An 18,008-nucleotide genomic window follows, 5' to 3' on the forward strand; every position below is an offset into this window, starting at 1 on the left:
ATCGCATTCACGTCCCCTCGGACCAGACAGCCTTGTGCCTATTCGATGGTTCTGCCCTTCTTTCGTCACCCGTTTCGAGAACCCGTTTATTTAGAATTGTGTTCTGTACACCTATCATTTCTCTAATCACAGACGCGAAACATTTACTGTTTCGTCCGTGCATGTGGACGGTATAATTGAGGACATTTCGTTGAACGGTTTACGCGAGATCATTCTGCGGTTTCTCAGCGACGCTGGGAAGGAAATGAAATTATGGAGTATACCGTTTGGGACAAAAATTGCTCGGTCAAATTGCAAACTAACTGGAATCCTTCGAAGTTTTCAGCCTGGATGCAAAGAAACTTTCTGTTTTTTATATAATTCTATCGTTGAATGTTTGACATGATTTGGAGATCTGTGAAGCTTGTTCTAAGCCAATGTTTGATGAGCTGTATGATATATATGAGGCCTTTTATCGAAGTATATTTCATAATTTCTGTCGCCTCCATGCATCACAAGGCCACATTTGCCTTGAAATTAGAAAATGTCGAAGAATCTGTTCGTTCTTGGCATCGAACGCTTTAATTTGATTCCGCCGACCACAGTGTGACCCTCGTACGTGGACCTGGAGGATCTAGCCGTGGGGATCGAGTGCGAATAATGATCGAAGAGTCTGGTGAGAATGGGGAGCCGAAAGGACCAAATTCTCATCCCAAACGGGGCAAGATGGGTAATTGTGGGTCGTTGAAATCGCGTGCGAGCGACGATCGGAGAGAGAAGAGGCGCGAGAGGGGGCGTAAGAATGCACAGTGCACGTGCCTTTATTTATTTTGCATAATTAGTGGTGCGTTGGCCAAGGTATCAGCCCGACAGCTTCTCTCCTTTTCCATCTTCGTGGTCCCTTTCACCTGATCGAACTTAATAAGATCAGACCAGCCATTTTCTCAAACTCATTTTCGTTCGAGGACTGCACAATTATTTTGCAATCCTTCTGTTTCGATCGAATGTCTGAATAACATTTATTCTTTTATTTCCTAGCCCTCCTAACAAAATATCGAAATCAAATTGCAAGGGATCCTTGCAAGAAGGCCTCAATCTTCGACTTTTTGATGGTTTTAATGGGTCATTGGTTATTCGATGGTCAACAGTGAGGTTGATCTCACTGAGGTGGAACCAATCGAAATAGTTCTGTAGATCAGACGATCCTAACCGTTGACTTTGCCTTTGGCTTTGGCCATGAGTCTCCCCACCCTTCCAACATCGCAGAGAGGGCTCGCGTAGCCTCGCTGCTGATGTCATCCTTCAGTCTCGTCGCGATTTCGGGAGTGTACTCGTGGCCAGAGGGGAGTCTCCGAGGGGTGCTGACCGCGGCTGACCACTGGCGATCTCTGCTGACCACCACTGGCCAGGACTGACCACTGCTGACCACTGCTGACCAGTGCTGCCCGCTACTGACCAGAACTGACCACTAGTGACCACTACTGACCAGTGCCGGACCGTGATGACCAACGGTAAGAACTGTTCAAAAATCCTCTCCCCACTTCTATTTTATTGTTTGTCCTCAATTTGACTTGACTGAACTGCCTGAATACACGTGCTACAATAGAAATGTTTCTTTATTTTACAGATGACCCACTGGTAACTACCTATGTACAGACAGCGAGTAGTAAGTCTACATTATTAAAGTAAGTCTAATATTATTACTACAGAATTCAACTCGTCGATTTTATTTGATTGGTGTTAATTCAACTTTGTCTATTTATCCGGTTTTATTTGATTATTATGAATGTTTATTTGCTCAATTTCTGTTTCCGTTCGTTTCTAAAATTTGTATGGGCCTTCAGCTAGGTGATCAATCATTTTTATAACCATCTATTATTTTACTTTCGCATTATTTTGGGAATTTCTGTCTCTCATTGCATATGGGCGGAATACTTGGTTCGAACATTTCTATTTCGGCGTTATTTCCGAAAATTCTTGTCTCTCATTGTTCCGGTACAACTAGAATACTTGGTTCAATCATTTCTATTTTGGCGTTATTTCCGGAAATTCTTGTCTCTCGTTGTTCCGATACAAGTAGAATACTTGGTTCGAAAGTTTCTATTTCGACGTTGTTTCAGAACTTCTTGTAAAATGTTTAGTATGTGTCATATTAAGAGATTCGTGATGTAATACTATTCGATATAAATGGACTTTTATTTCTCTATGTGCGTTTCGTTATGTGTAATATTCGGAGATTTTCCATACGTCAACGCAACATTCCGCTACTTAATAGTCCATGGATTGCACGGTGTTTATTAAATTCCTTTAATATGTTACTAATAAACGTGCCAATTTTTGTTCCAGCTTAAAGTTAGATTAATCGCAAGGACATCGAGGGAAGACGCCAACAACCGCCGAGGGACATTTAATTCTAAGTCGGTTAGATTTAAGCTTCGTCGCGAATCTTAAAATTAACGTCGAAGAGTTCTTTATTGCGCGTATCTCCGCGTTCTACCAAGCAATTATTCAATAAGTAGCTTCACTCTCGCTCGTTCCCCCGTTCCTAGCTTCGATCACCACTGTTTCATCGATTGAAACATGTGATCGGCCGTGTATCTGGTCCTAAAGATCTAATCGCCTTCCCTTGGTAAGCTTGATTGAGGGAAAACGGCACTTCGCTGGAAGGTGTGGAGTTTCCGTATTCTGCGGAAACGCACACCTTCCAGCGGAAGTCGACCCTGTCTCAGGTACTCTCTCTTTGTCAGACAGCCTAAGTCGGGTCCTTCGGGCTCCCGGCGGGGTGCGTTGGAGAAATGGAGACCTCGATTCGGGGTTGCAGTTCTCTGTTTTCTTGTTGAGATCGAGTTAGCAAGGGCAGTAGGTTCGATCCTCGGATCCGCTGCACGGTTCAGCCTCGCGTCGCGTCGCGAATCCCACGATTTAGCTTCATCCCTCTTTTTAACCACATAATTGCTTGGTAGAACTAACATCCAAGGAACTTTGTTTCCTTCTATCGTCCGAATTTTAGCTTCAACTTGACCAGACTCGAGCTTCGACGTTAATTTTAAGTCCCCATTGCATGCGTCTCCCAATATTGCCAAGTAATTATTTAACAAGTAGCTTCTCTCGACTCGTTCTCTCGTTTCTTGCTTCGGTCACCACTGTTTCGTCGAACGAAACATGTGATCGACCGTCCAGTTTGTCCGAAAGATCTGGTCGCCTGCCAATGACAGATCGATTTCTAGAAATAGAAATCAATCTACCAAGGGCAGTGTCGATTCGATCCTCGGATCCGCTGCACGGTTCAGCATCGCGTCGCGTCGCGTCTCCCACAATTTAGCTTCATCCCTTTTTGAACGAAATAATTACTTGGTACAACTAAACTAGAAGATCGAAGGAACATTGCTTCCTTCTATCTCTCTAGTTTAGTAATCTAGCTTGTAAGAATGTAAAAGGGAGATCGATGGAACTTGGATTCCATCTATCTCCCTTCGGGTCTCCAATCGCAGCAACCTCCTCGTGGTGAGACCTGGTAATCGGTGTTACCCACGATAGAAACACTCTTCTATCGTGGGTACCACCGAGCTAATGGCTGCGAATTTAAAATAGCTTATCGAGATGTCAGAGAAAATTGTAACTCTGTAAGTTGTATTAATTTTCGTGCATTGTTTCCGCAGAAGATCTCACTGCTCATTAAATTAGAAAGACCTTCTAAACTCTCGAATCCCCCAATTTAAGAAGCGTGTGGTCAGTTTCCCAACTTCTCGAGGCCTATTGCTTTGTGAAACATCAGATTTTATCGTGGTTGTTCGCCTACATTTACAATGGAATATGTTCGTCAAACTACAATGGCTTTTCAAACTCTTGAATCCCTCGGGCTAAGAATGCGTAAGTGCAATATTGTCAGTTTAATTACTATATGCAGCTGAATATACTAATTGAAGATTGATATTATTCAAAATTATCACAGTGTAGAACCCTTGTAATTGTAACAATTATTTTCTAAACTCTCGATAATCTTTTAGTATAAAATAATGGTTTTTTATACTCCTCTAGGTTAAGGATGTGTACTTTTCCAATATTTTCGGAATTTCTACATATTGTTCATTAAAATACGCGTTGTTTGCATTGTTAAACATTAAAATCATCCAATCCGTTCAGTAGTTATGACGTTTTAAAGATATGCATGACATTTCAAGGAATCATTTTGGGTCAGGCATTGTAGTTTCGGTGAAGAATTTTTTCCTCGAAAATGCGTGAGATTTCGGGGGTATGTCTAATGACCAAAAATGATTGTAATTGCCCCCCAAAATCGAGTATAATTTTTCCAGAACGATTTAAAATTTTTTAATTTTATCGAAAAATTTGTCCGCCTTCTCTAATTTTTTTCTCGAAAATGTGTAGGATTTCTGGGGTATGTCTGATGACCAAAAATGATTGTAATTGACCCCCGCAATTAGAAATAATTTTTTTAGAGTGATTTGAAATTTTTTGTTTTCGTCGAAAAATTTAGGCACCTACCCCCTGTCGATTTTTCTTAAAAATTAGTTTTTGATTGTTAATAAATTTGTTTGACGTCCTACAGAAAAGTTGTCTAATACTTTTTTGTAGGTACTCATATGCTCTACTTCAGAAAAAAGTTTCACTGAAATATATTCACTATTGTAGAAGTTATGGCTGTTTGAAAATTGGACCACTTTTATGGGGGTTTCCTCATTTTTCGGGGTTAAGAATCAACTTTTCGAATATTTTTGGAATTTCTACATATTCTATAGAAAAATACGCGTCGTTTGCTTTTTTGAAAATTAAAATCCTTCAATTCGTTCAGGAGTTATGGCATTTTAAAGATTTGCATGACATTTCAGGGAATCATTTTGGGTCAAAGCATTGTACTTTCGGTAAAGAATTTTTTCCTCGAAAATGGGTAGGATTTCGGGGGTATGTCTAATGGCCAAAAATGATTGTAATTAACCCCCACAATCGAGTATAATTTTTCCAGAATGATTGGAAATTTTTTAATTTTATCGAAAAATCCGTCCACCTTCTCCAATTTTTTTCTCGAAAATGGGTGGGAATTCAGGAATATGTCTATTGACCAAAAATGATTGTAATTGACCCCCACAATCGAGTATAATTTTTCCAGAACGATTTGAAATATTTCAATTTTTTCGAAAAATTTGTTCACCTTCTCCAATTTTTTTCTCGAAAATGGGTAGGAATTCAGGAATATGTCCAATGATCAAAAATGATTGTATTTGACTCCTGCAACTGAAAATAATTTTTCCAGATCGATTTGAAATATTTCAATATTTCCGAAAAATTTTCAAGATTTATTTGACGTACAAATTCGTTTTTGATGTTCAATAAATTTAATCGACGCTACACGGATTTTAATGCATTAAAACAAAGAGAATTAAAATTAATTTCACTGATGGGAAATCGTATTTTACATGTTTCACGGTTTCAATTAAATGATACAAAAAATTGGGACACTCGAATGGACATAAATAAAATCGAGGACGATTCAATTTCTCGAATTCGTTGCAATAACTTTATTCACCGAACGAGGAATACTTTCTTCTCATATTTCACGTCGTTTTGACGAGCAATTACCGAAGAATTAAAAGACCACGTATCGAATGGCAGGGATCATCGACCCGATCAATCTATTCGCGCAAATTTCTTGGTTGTCGATGGGCGACTTCATAACTTCCTCGACGTACCGTCAACACGCCTTAATCAAGACCGAGTAAATTGGTAAATTTCCACCTTTCTCTTTAATTCCCTTTCCAATTTCTGTAATTGCGCCCGCCTTCTCCGAAACGGTAGGTGCACCTATATGGTAATGATTGCATTGCAAAGTAGAGCACGACCACACATTTCGCTGACTCGAAACATGATTTGCGCCTGTAAATTAGCTGTAATCTACCTCGCGAATAAGATTAACTATGACATAGTCTCCTATTACACGATCGAAGCTAAATCAAACTCACAGCTCTTCAAATCCCTTTTAGAATCTCACAAAATTATTTCAAGTTCTTTCCTTGCATTAATATTAATAAATATTAAGAGAATAATTATAAATAGATACAGATTTAAATGTTACACACAGTTACTTTCATTATTCTTTACATATTACATAGTTAAATAAATTACTGGAACGAAAGCCACCCGGGAATCCCCGCGCCATCTTCAATTTTCTCACAGATGGCGCCACTGTGGCCACTGTGCTCATTGGCGCGAGATTACGAATGACTCAATTCAATATTGTTATAGGAAAGAATGTTTCAGATAAAAATTGCATAGCTTTCATCTTTTTAAAATATAGATTGGTATATTATGATACCTATTTTCAAAGCTGAATTAAATTCACAGCTTTTAAAATCTCTTTTAGAATCTCACAAAATTATTTCAAATCTATTCAAGTTCATTCCTTGCATCTGTCAATATTATTCTCTTAATATTAATAAATAATAAAAGAGTAATTATAAATCTGAATAGATTGGATAAATAGATAGAGATTTAAATGTTAAACACAGTTACTTTCAATATTCTTTGCATATTGCATAGTTAAATAAATTACTGGAACGAAAGCCACCCGGGAATCCCCGCGCCATCTTCAATTTTCACGCAGATGGCGCCACTGTGGCCACTGTGCTCATTGGCGCGAGATTACGAATGACTCAATTCAATATTGTTATACGAAAGAATGTTTCAGATAAAAATTGCATGGCTTTCATCTTTTTAAAATATAGATTGGTATATTATGACACCTATTTTCAAAGCTGAATTAAATTCACAGCTTCTTAAATCTCTTTTAGAATCTCACAAAATTATTTCAAATCTATTCAAGTTCATTTCTTGCATCTGTCAATATTATTCTCTTAATATTAATAAATAGTAAAAGAGTAATTATAAATCTGAATAGATTGGATAAATAGATAGAGATTTAAATGTTAAACACAGTTACTTTCATTATTCTTTGCATATTGCATAGTTAAATAAATTACTGGAACGAAAGCCACCCGGGAATCCCCGCGCCATCTTCAATTTTCACGCAGATGGCGCCACTGTGGCCACTGAGCTCATTGGCGCGAGATTACGAATGATTCAATTCAATATTGTTATACGAAAGAATGTTTCAGATAAAAATTGCATAGCTTTCACCTTTTTAAAATATAGATTGGTGTATTATGATACCTATTTTCAAAGCTGAATTAAATTCACAGCTTTTAAAATCTCTTTTAGAATCTCACAAAATTATTTCTAATCTATTCAAGTTCCTTCCTTGCATTTGTCAATATTATTCTCTTAATTCATGCATTATGTTGAATAATATCAGGCCCCCTTCCATAGAAACAGATTAGATAAATAGATATAAACAATATTTAAATATTAAGCTAAATCAAAGCTAAATCAAAGCTAAATCAAACTCACAGCTTTCTAAATCTCTTTTAGAATCTCACAAAATTATTTCAACCCCATTTCAAGTTCCTTCCTTGCATTTGTCAATATTATTCTCTTAATTCAAACATTATATTGAATAATATCAGGCCCCCTTGCATAGGAACTGATTAAATAAATAATAGATATAAACAATATTTAAATATTAAGCTAAATCAAAGCTAAATCAAACTCACAGCTTTCTAAATCTCTTTTAGAATCTCACAAAATTATTTGAACCCCATTCAGGTTCTTTCTTTACATTAATATTAATAAATATTAAGAGAATAATTATAAATCTAAATAGATTGGATAATTAGATACAGATTTAAATGTTAAACACAATAACTTTAATTATTCTTTACACATTACATAGTTAAATAAATTACTCGAACAAAAGTCAATTCTCCACAGTTCAATTTTCTCACAGATGGCGCCACTGTGGCCACTGTGCTCATTGGCGCGAAATTACGAATGGCTTAACTCATTATTATACGAAAAAATGTTTCAGATAAAAATTGCATAGCTTTCACCTTTTTAAAACATAGAATAGTATATTATGATACCTATTTTCAAAGCTGAATCAAACTCACAGCTTTTTAAATCTCTTTTAGAATCTCACAAAATTATTTCAAGTTCTTTCCTTGCATTAATATTAATAAATATTAAGAGAACAATTATAAATCTAAATAGATTGGATAATTAGATACAGATTTAAATGTTAAACACAATAACTTTCATTATTCTTTACACATTACATAGTTAAATAAATTACTCGAACAAAAGTCAATTCTCTCACAGTTCAATTTTCTCACAGATGGCGCCACTGTGGCTACTGTGTTCATTGGCGCGAAATTACGAATGGCTCAACTCATTATTATACGAAAAAATGTTTCAGATAAAAATTGCATAGCTTTCATCTTTTTAAAATATAGATTGGTATATTATAATAGCTAAATCAAACTCACAGCTTCTTAAATCTCTTTTGGAATCTCACAAAATTAATTCAAGTTCTTTCCTTGCATTAATATTAATAAATATTAAGAGAATAATTATAAATAGATACAGATTTAAATGTTAAACACAGTTACTTTAATTATTCTTTACACATTACATAGTTAAATAAATTACTCGAACAAAAGTCAATTATCTCACAGTTCAATTTTCTCACAGATGGCGCCACTGTGGCCACTGTGCTCATTGGCGCGAAATTACGAATGGCTCAACTCATTATTATACGAAAAAATGTTTCACATAAAAATTGCATAACTTTCACCTTTTTAAAATATAGAATAGTATATTATAATACCAATTTTCAAAGCTGAATCAAACTCACAGCTTCTTAAATCTCTTTTAGAATCTCACAAAATTATTTTAAGTTCTTTCCTTGCATTAATATTAATAAATATTAAGAGAATAATTATAAATCAAAATAAATTGGATAATTAGATACAGATTTAAATGTTAAACACAATAACTTTCATTATTCTTTTCACATTACATAGTTAAATAAATTACTCGAACAAAAGTCAATTCTCCACAGTTCAATTTTCTCACAGATGGCGCCACTGTGGCCACTGTGCTAATTGGCGCGAAATTACAAATGGCTCAACTCATTATTATACGAAAAAATGTTTCAGATAAAAATTGCATAGCTTTCACCTTTTTAAAATATAGAATAGTATATTATAATAGCTAAATCAAAGCTAAATCAAACTCACAGCTTCATAAATCTCTTTTAGAATCTCACAAAATTATTTCAATTCCATTCAGGTTCCTTCTTTGCATTAATATTAATAAATATTAAGAGAATAATTATAAATCTAAATAGATTGGATAATTAGATACAGATTTAAATATTAAACACAGTAACTTTCATTATTGTTTCACATTACATAGTTAAATAAATTACTCGAATAAAAGTCAATTCTCTCACAGTTCAATTTTCTCACAGATGGCGCCACTGTGGCCACTGTGCTCATTGGCGCGAAATTACGAATGGCTCAACTCATTATTATACGAAAAAATGTTTCAGATAAAAATTGCATAGCTTTCACCTTTTTAAAATATAGAATAGTATATTATGATACCTATTTTCAAAGCTGAATCAAACTCACAGCTTTTTAAATCTCTTTTGGAATCTCACAAAATTATTTCAAGTTCTTTCCTTGCATTAATATTAATAAATATTAAGAGAATAATTATAAATAGATACAGATTTAAATGTTACACACAGTTACTTTCATTATTCTTTACACATTACATAGTTAAATAAATTACTCGAACAAAAGTCAATTCTCTCACAGATGGCGCCACTGTGGCCACTGTGCTCATTGGCGCGAAATTACAAATAACTCAATTCACTATTATCACACAAAAGAATATGTCAAATAAAAATTGCTTTTTTAGTCAAAACATTAAATTCTACAAAAAAAAACAATCACACCAAATAGATTCCAATTAAAAAAAATTCAAACTACCCCCTACTATAAATAACCCCACTCCCTCCAAAACCCAAAGTCATTAAAGATTGAATTCCAGTTTTAATCAGTTTCCAAAATCAAAAATTTCAAATTAGACGATTAGGGTGAGCTCGCGGACGAACCGTAACGTGTCCCGAGGATTTGCAAATGGCGTCCAGCGGCCGTGGCCCGAAATTTGGCCGGACCCAGCTCGAAATTAGTATTCATTAGAGGCCCAGGCGAGATTTCCGACGAGTCATGTGGAAATAATTAAGGTAAAGTGTGGGGTCCGCGGTTCGACTCGGTGCACAGTCGCCTAATGGCCTCCTCTTTCGCTGGTTCCAACCCTCTTCTTCTCCTGGACCGCTTTCTACCCTTTTCTCTCCTCTCTCTGGCCCACGGTTCCCCCAATCGATTTCTCTTTCACGCGTTTCGGAACTTATTACTTATCCTCCGCTTCCTCGTACTTTCTTCCCCGATATCTCGCTTGTCGTTCAACCAATTAATGCTTTTCATTCCATCGACGGACGGCCGGGACGTTCGTTCGATTCCGCGGCCAATTAATTTACTCGTACCCGTAACATGTAATTTAATTGTTCGTTGTTTTTGTCGAATCGACGCAGGGTCACTTTGACCCGACTGGTTTCCTCGTTCTTTGTCGAGCCACGAGTGAAAGTTGCAATTATTTTTTATTAAATTCCTCTCGATGTATACTTTGCAATTTTTTGGTACCGTGTATCTTATTTGCTTTTACTGCGTTCGTAAGTTTTTTGATTATTATTTGCAAATTGACGTGTGTTCCACGAGGTGAAGAATAAAATTGTGTTTTTAGGGGAAAGATGCATTTAGGGGGGGTTTTTTTTAATGGTGTTTGTAGTTGAATTCGTTGTAGAGAGTTGTGGATATTTGTGGGGGCTATTTCAGGTGTTGCAACAGAGACAGGGCCTCAAAATGTAGTTTCAGATTAAAAGTTCGAAAGTAGATCGCGTTCGATGGACCGAAAAATTTTAGTCAACGCTGGCTAATATAAATAAAGTAAACACGTGAATGATAAGAGTGAATGTAAATCGTTGCAGCATATTTAATTGCCATATTTTGTGTAATACTTGTCTTCGAATTATTATGACAAATAATCATGGAGGAAATAATTATTAAACGTAGGAAATAATTTCAAGTATATTTTTTATAAGATAGCCTTGATATTTATGGTATAAATGATTTTAAAGAATAATTAAAAATGAAGATAGTAGAAGAGGTTTGAAAGAAATATTTTTCTTGGATGCTTTGTTGTAACTGATTTAATAAAAATGTATGTCTTTGCAATTTGGATGCAAATAATCATCGAGAAAATAATTATTAAACGTGGGAAATAATTTCAAGTAGATTTTTTATAAAATATACTTGATATTTATGGTAGAAATAATTTTAAATGAAAATAGTAGAAGTACTAAAAGAAATATTTTTCTTCGATGTTTTGTTGTAACTTATTTAATAAAAATGTATGTTTTTCTACACCTTTGCAATTTGGATGTAAATAATTATCGAGAAAATAATTATTAAAGGTAGAAAATAGTTTCAAGTAAATGTTTTTATAAAATATACTTGATATTTATGGTATAAATAATTTTAAAGAATAATTAAATGAAGATAGTAGAAGAGGTAGTAAAAGAAATATTTTTCTTCGATGCTTTGTTGTAATTTATTTAATAAAAATGTATGTTTTTCTACACCTTTACAATTTGGATGTAAATAATTATCGAGGAAATAATTATTAAACGTGGAAAATAATTTCAAGTATATATTTTTTGTAAAATATACTTGATATTTATGGTATAAATGATTTTAAAGAATAATTAAATGAAGATAGTAGAAGAGGTAGTAAAAGAAATATTTTTCTTCGATGCTTTGTTGTAATTTATTTAATAAAAATGTATGTTTTTCCACATCTTTGCAATTTGGATGCAAATATTCATCGAAGAAAACATTATTAAACGTGGAAAATAATTTCAAGTATATTTTTTATAAAATATACATTTTGATTATAATGAAGATAATAAAATACTTAAAAGAAATGTTTTTCTTCGAAGATTTGTAATTGATTTAACAAAAAGGATGTCTTTTTGCACCTTTTTTACGATAATTTAAAGTTGGAAAATAGTTTCAATTAAAAATTTTGAAACGTAACCTTCTTTATTTGGATGCAAATAATCGTTAAGCTTGGAAAATAATATCAATTGAAAATTTTAAATTGCAATTTTGACAATGTTAAACAAAAAATTAAATGAAACTAGTAGAAATGCAGAAAAATGCAGTAAAATAGAAATAGAGTAAATAATCATTAAGGATACATTATTAAACTTGAAAAATAATTCCAATTGATAATTTTAAAAGGCAACATTGATATTTATGATAGAAATAACGTTAAAAAAAATTAAATTAAGCTAGTAGAAATGTAGAAAAATGGAGTAAAAGAGAAATAGAGTTTGGATGCAAATAATAATTAAAGATATATTATTAAACTTGAAAAATAATTCCAATTGATAATTTTAAAAAGCAACATTGATACTTATGATAGAAATAACGTTAAAAAAAATTAAATAAACCTAGTAGAAATGGACAAAAATGTATAAAAATGGAGTAAAAGAGAAATAGAGTAAATAATTAGTAAGAATACATTATTAAACTCGAAAAATAATTCCAATCAAAAATTTTAAAAAGTAACCCTGACATTTATAATAAAAATAACGTTAAAAGAAATTAAATTAAACTAGTAAAAATCCACAAAAATGGAGTAAAAGAGAAATAGAGTTTGGATGTAAATAATCATTAAGGATAAATTATTAAACTTGAAAAATAATTCAAATTGAAAATTTTAAAAAGCAACCCTGACATTAATAATAAAAATACCGTAAAAAAAAAATTAAATAAAGCTACTAGAAATGCACAAAAATGCAGTGAAATAGAAATAGAGTTTTTCATAGAAAAATAATGGCTTCCAATTGATTTTATTTATAATTTTTCTTATATTGTTAATTTAAACTTGCGTTTTACGATAGTTTACGTTAAAAGAAAATTAAAAAGAAGAAATTAAAGCTACTAGAAATGTAGAAAAATGCAATAAAAGAGAAATAGAGTTTTTCGTAGAAAAATAATGGCCTCCAATTGATTTTATTTACCATTTTTCTTGTGTTGTTGATTTCAACTTGCGTTTTACGATAATTTACGTTAAAAGAAAATTAAAAAGAAGAAATTAAAGCTACTAGAAATGCACAAAAATGCAGTGAAATGGAACTAGAGTAAATAATCATTAAAAATACATTATTAAACATGAAAACTAATTCCAATCAAAAATTTCAAAAAGCAACCCCTACATTTATAATAAAAATACCGTTAAAAAAAACTAAATAAAGCTACTAGAAATGCACAAAAATGCAATAAAAGAGAAATAGAGTTTTTCATAGAAAAATAATGGCTTCCAATTGATTTCATTTACCATTTTTCTTGTGTTACTAATTTAAATTTGCGTTTTACGATAGTCTACATTGAAAGAAAATTAAAAAGAAGAAATTAAAGCTACTAGAAATGTAGAAAAATGCAATAAAAGAGAAATAGAGTTTTTCATAGAAAAATAATGGCTTCCAATTGATTTTATTTACCATTTTTCTTATATTGTTAATTTAAACTTGCGTTTTACGATAGTTTACGTTAAAAGAAAATTAAAAAGAAGAAATTAAAGCTACTAGAAATGCACAAAAATGCAGTGAAATGGAACTAGAGCAAATAATCATTAAAAATACATTATTAAACATGAAAAATAATTCCAATCAAAAATTTCAAAAAGCACCCCCGACATTTATAATAAAAATACCGTCAAAAAAAACTAAATAAAGCTACTAGAACTGCACAAAAATGCAATAAAAGAGAAATAGAGTTTTCCATAGAAAAATAATGGCTTCCAATTGAATTTATTTCCCATTTTTCTTGTGTTACTAATTTAAATTTGCGTTTTACGATAATTTACATTGAAAGAAAATTAAAAAGAAGAAATTAAAGCTACTAGAAATGCAGTGAAATAGAAATAGAGTTTTTCATAGAAAAATAATGGCTTCCAATTGATTTTATTTATAATTTTTCTTATATTGTTAATTTAAACTTGCGTTTTACGATAGTTTACGTTAAAAGAAAATTAAAAAGAAGAAATTAAAGCTACTAGAAATGTAGAAAAATGCAGTAAAAGAGAAACAGAGTTTTTCATAGAAAAATAATGGCTTCCAATTGATTTTATTTCCCATTTCTCTTATATTGTTGATTTAAACTTGCATTTTTATTGCATTTTTCTTGCAACTTTATATTGAAAGAAAATTAAAAAGAAAAAATTAAAGCTACTAGAAATGCACAAAAATGCAGTAAAAGAGAAATAGAGTTTGGATGCAAATAATCATTAAGGATAAATTATTAAACTCGAAAAATAATTCCAATCAAAAATTTCGAAAAGCACCCCCGACATTTATAACAAAAATACCGTTAAAAAAAACTGAATAAAGCTACTAGAACTGCACAAAAATGCAATAAAAGAGAAATAAAGTTTTCCATAGGAAAATAATGGCTTCCAATTGATTTTATTTCCCATTTTTCTTGTGTTACTAATTTAAATTTGCGTTTTACGATAATTTACATTGAAAGAAAATTAAAAAGAAGAAATTAAAGCTACTAGAAATGCAGTGAAATAGAAATAGAGTTTTTCATAGAAAAATAATGGCTTCCAATTGATTTTATTTATAATTTTTCTTATATTGTTAATTTAAACTTGTGTTTTAGGATAGTTTACGTTAAAAGAAAATTAAAAAGAAGAAATTAAAGCTACTAGAAATGCACAAAAATCCAGTGAAATAGAAATAGAGTTTTTCATAGAAAAATAATGGCTTCCAATTGATTTTATTTACAATTTTTCTTATGTTGTTGATTTCAACTTGCGTTTTACGATAGTTTACATTGAAAGAAAATTAAAAAGAAGAAATTAAAGCTACTAGAAATGCACAAAAATGCAGTAAAAGAGAAATAGAGTTTGGATGCAAATTATCATTAAGGATAAATTATTAAACTTGAAAAATGATTCAAATTGAAAATTTTAAAAAGCAACCCCGACATTTATGATAAAAATACCTTTAAAAAAAAATTAAAGCTACTAGAAATGCACAAAAATGCAGTAAAAGAGAAACAGAGTTTTTCATAGAAAAATAATGACTTCCAATTGATTTTATTTCCCATTTTTCTTGTGTTACTGATTTAAATTTGCGGTTTACGATAATTTACATTGAAAGAAAATTAAAAAGACAAAATTAAAGCTACTAGAAATGCACAAAAATGCATTAAAAGAGAAACAGAGTTTTTCATAGAAAATTAATGGCTTCCAATTGATTTTATTTACCATTTTTCTTGTGTTACTAATTTAAATTTGCGTTTTATGATAGTCTACATTGAAAGAAAATTAAAAAGAAAAAATTAAATAAAGCTAGTAGAAATGAACAAAAATGAAGTAAAAGAGAAACAGTTTTTTTCATAGAAAAATAATGGCTTCCAATTGAATTTATTTCCCATTTTTCTTGTGTTACCGATTTAAATTTGCGTTTCACGATAGTTTACGTTAAAAAAGCACCCGTTGTGCAGTGTTTGGTGGTCGAACGAGGTCTTATTAGGCCAGACCGCCGATGCAGAATTTCGTCGGGGCTCGCGACGGCAACGAATTTCGCCGATGGCCGACCGTTTGATCTCATTTCAGCGAAATAAAGCAAGAAAAAGGTTGTTCGCCGGTTGTCGGGGGACCGGTTGGGTATAAACGGCACCGCGGAAGCTTCATGGGCGCGTGTCCTGCCAACCTGTATCATTACTCCTTGTCGAAACGTCTCTATTGGCCTGCATTCTTGCGCGCGTCTGCGTTTTCTATACTGGACATCGCGATATTAGAATTTTCCAGCGAGACAAGATGGATACCGCTGGGGACAAGCTACGAAATATTATGAACGATCACGTAGTGCACGTTTACGCGGTAACGTTACAAGTTTCTGCCATTCGAAGAGAAACTGACCGCTCACAGTTCAGTGAAATGGTCTACATTCGTCCACGCAACGCGTAAAAAAAATATTTCAATTTTAATCAGCTTGCTTTCGATGGCAAGTCCCCCTTCCATGCATCCTGGAATTTGGATGCTCTTTGTAGAGTTTTATTGAGGTTAATGGCACTTCTAAGGTGACATTTTATCATTTATGGTAGTAATTTGTCTCATTTTAATTTCTATCATCTTCATTTCGATGTTATTTCCGTTTTCCAAGCATGTTTCGTTTCTCTTTTTATGTGTTTTTGTTGAATTTTATAATGGTACTTCTGGGGAGCCATTTTCTTATTCGTCGTAATTGTTTATTTTGTATCTTCTTACAATTTTCATTTCGATTTTAGCCATTTTGTTTTTTATGTTGGATATCTTTGCAACTGGCTGTTTCGTCTCTCTTTATTTATTTTTATTGAGGTTAATGGCACTTCTAAGGTGACATTTTATTATTTATGGTAGTATTTTGTCTCATTTTAATTTCTATCATCTTCATTTCGATGTTATTTCCGTTTTCCAAGCATGTTTCGTTTCTCTTTTTATGTGTTTTTGTTGAATTTTATAATGGTACTTCTGGGGAGCCATTTTCTTATTCGTCGTAATTGTTTATTTTGTATCTTCTTTCAATTTTCATTTTGATTTTAGCCATTTTGTTTGTTATGTTGGACATCTTTGCATCTGGCTATTTTGAATACCTTCAGATATTTTTATCGAATTTAATGGTACTTCTAAGGTGACATTTTATCATTTATGGTAGTAATTTGTCTCATTTTAATTTTTACCATCTTCATTTCGATGTTATTTTCTTTTTTCAAGCATGTTTCGTTTCTCTTTTTATGTGTTTTTGTTGAATTTTATAATGGTACTTCTGGGGAGCCATTTTCTTATTCGTCGTAATTGTTTATTTTGTATCTTCTTTCAATTTTCATTTCGATTTTAGCCATTTTGTTTTTTATGTTGGATATCTTTGCATCTGGCTATTTCGTTTCTTTTTTTATATATTTTTATTGAATTTAATGGCACTTTTAAGGTGACATTTTATTATTTATGGTAATAATTTGTCTCATTTTAATTTCTATCATCTTCATTTCGATGTTATTTCCGTTTTCCAAGCATATTTCGTTTCTCTTTTTATGTGTTTTTGTCGAATTTTATAATGGTACTTCTGGGGAGCCATTTTCTTATTCGTCGTAATTGTTTATTTTGTATCTTCTTTCAATTTTCATTTTGATTTTAGTCATTTTAAATTTTATGTTGGACATCTTTGTATCTGGCTATTTCGTTTCTTTTTTTATATATTTTTATTGAGTTTAATGGTACCTCTAAGGTGACATTTTATTATTCGTGAAAGTAATTTATTTAGTCTCATCTTTCAGTTTTCAGTTTGATTTTAATCATTTTGTATTTTATGTTAGGCATTTTTGCAACTGTCTATTTCGTCTCCATTCATATTTTTTCTATTGAATTTAATGGTACCTCTAAGGTGACATTTTATCATTCGTGATAATAATTTGTTTCATTTTAATTTTTATCATCTCGATTTCGATGTTCCTTTTTCCAAGCATGTTTCTGGCTATTTCGTTTCTCTTTTTATATATTTTTGTTGAATTTAATAATGGTACTTCTAAGGAGCCATTTTATTATTCGTGATAATAATTTATTTTCTGTCATCTTTCAATTTTCATTTTGTTTTTTATGTTAGGCATCTTTGCAACTGGCTATTTCGTCTCTCTTTATATATTTTTATCGAACTTAATAATGGTACTTCTAAGGAGCCATTTTATCATTCGTAATAATAATTTATTTTGTACCATCTTTCAATTTTCATTTTAATTTCTATCATCTTGCTTTCAATATTAAACATCCTTGCATCTCGTTATTTCGTCTCCATATATTATTATTTGAGAACTAATATTTTTAATATCAAACTTAATGCTACTCCAAATGTTATTATTCGTGTTAAACTCCTATAATAATTTATTTTAGATAAACTCTCTCCATCTAATACTCACATATTATATATTTCCTCATTTTAGTTC

At 32.0% G+C, this 18,008-nt stretch overlaps 1 long non-coding RNA gene across 1 annotated transcript; it reads left to right on the top strand.

Annotated features, from left to right (window-relative positions):
- Positions 1-1,390: 1,390 nt before the first annotated feature.
- On the top strand, positions 1,391-2,589 carry LOC143349386 (uncharacterized). Its single transcript, XR_013080904.1, has 3 exons — positions 1,391-1,490; positions 1,607-1,645; positions 2,326-2,589. It is a non-coding gene; the product is annotated as an uncharacterized LOC143349386 (long non-coding RNA).
- Positions 2,590-18,008: the final 15,419 nt, after the last annotated feature.

Source organism: Colletes latitarsis, chromosome 13 (genome assembly GCF_051014445.1).
Source record: "Colletes latitarsis isolate SP2378_abdomen chromosome 13, iyColLati1, whole genome shotgun sequence".
NCBI classification, from domain to species: Eukaryota; Metazoa; Arthropoda; class Insecta; order Hymenoptera; family Colletidae; genus Colletes; species Colletes latitarsis.